The following is a 1,592-nucleotide window of genomic DNA, read 5'->3' as shown; positions in this document are numbered from 1 at the left end:
AGCCATCAGGTATGGCCTCAGGTCACAGCTGTTAGTGAGTGAGTGAACCCTGACTGCGCCATGCTACATCACGGACATCCTGTGTTTTCGATGATAAAGTCTGCTCGGGTTGACAGCTGAGTCATGCGTCGTTCTTGCTGTCTTCAAGAACGCAAGTAAGAAACTTGCTGAAACGGTGCCGGAGAACGACGCAGTTACTCGACCGTCAACCCGAGAAGATCGTACCAACGAGTTTCGCCGAGAAAGTCTCAATTCTGATGTCATGCGTTCTCATTTATTATCTCTCATGGGGCAGTATTGTGGTGCAATTTTTCAACAGGACAATGCTCACCCACTCAGTGTACGTGCGTCTATCAACTGTTTTCGTGATGCTGATGTACTGCCGTGGCCAGTAAGATTCCCAGATCTGTCTCCGATAGAACAATTGCGGGACTATCTCACATTTGAACTCCGCCCCACTGCCTGTATTCATGATGTCATGGAGCAACACTGGACTCGGATTCGGGAGGACGACTGTTCACAGCCGCTTTCCGCCATCTTAATTTAGGTTTTTCGTGACTTCCCTAAATCGCTTCAGGCAAGTGCCGAGATGGCTTTTTTGAAAAGGCACGGCCGACTCCCCTTCCCTACTTCCCTAATCCAATGAGACCGATGGCCTCGCTGTTTCATCCCCTCTCCCCCAAATCAACTAAACCAGTCGAGGACCAACTACAACCCATGTGGACCACATTGTCTCAATATACGATACAACGGCTTTATGGCACCCTTCCCAACTTAATCACTGCATTCATCAATGCCAGAGGGGTACATCATACTGACAAGTGTGCTCATATGCCAAGTTCTTTGTAAATTTTTAATCTTGAGTATTCATCCCCCGGTAGCTGAGTGGTGTACTCGCTTCGGCGATACATATACTAAAATTGGAACAATAGAGAGAAGATATCATGGCCCCTGCGCAAGGATGACACGCAAAATTAGCCGGCACGGTAGCTCAGCGTGTATGGTCCGAGGGTTAGTTGCCCTCTGTAACAAAAAAACAAAAAAAACAAAAAAAAAAAAAAAAAACTGAGTTAATCGATCAACATCGAACTTAAACGGGTGTCTTACGACGTCCGGCCCAAGCAGATACAATGGACGAAAGCGAACAAACATGAGACAGCCGGCAGGGTAGCCCAGCGTGTTCGGCCAGAGAGCTGGTTGGCCTCTGTAATGAAAAACTGAGTGGAAGGATTAACAAACGAACTTTAACGGATGTCATGTGACGTCCGCAATGACCAAACCCAATGATCAACAACGAACATAACGCAAAAAAAAGTGGCCAGCGCGACAGAATGTCAATCCTAAAGGACCGGGTTCTACTCCCGACTGGGTCGGAGATTTTCTCCGCTCGGGGACTGGGTGTTGTGTTGTCCTAATCATCATCATTTCATCCCCATCTACGCGCAACTCGTCGAAGTGGCGTCAAATCGAAAGACTTGCACCAGGCGAACGGTCTACCCGACGGGAGGCCCTAGTCACACATTTTATTTTATTTGGGTATTAATAGTCGCTTCAGCTGTATCTTGTTCCTTTATTCCTGCACCACTACCGTT

The 1,592-nt window shown here is 47.6% G+C and overlaps 1 pseudogene; it reads left to right on the top strand.

Annotated features, from left to right (window-relative positions):
* Window positions 1-890: 890 nt before the first annotated feature.
* On the top strand, window positions 891-975 carry LOC124608720 (annotated as a pseudogene).
* Window positions 976-1,592: the final 617 nt, after the last annotated feature.

This window comes from Schistocerca americana, chromosome 3, assembly GCF_021461395.2.
Source record: "Schistocerca americana isolate TAMUIC-IGC-003095 chromosome 3, iqSchAmer2.1, whole genome shotgun sequence".
Lineage (NCBI taxonomy): Eukaryota > Metazoa > Arthropoda > Insecta > Orthoptera > Acrididae > Schistocerca > Schistocerca americana.
Note: the sequence above shows the minus strand (reverse complement) of the source record. Positions and strands in the feature narration are given on the sequence as shown.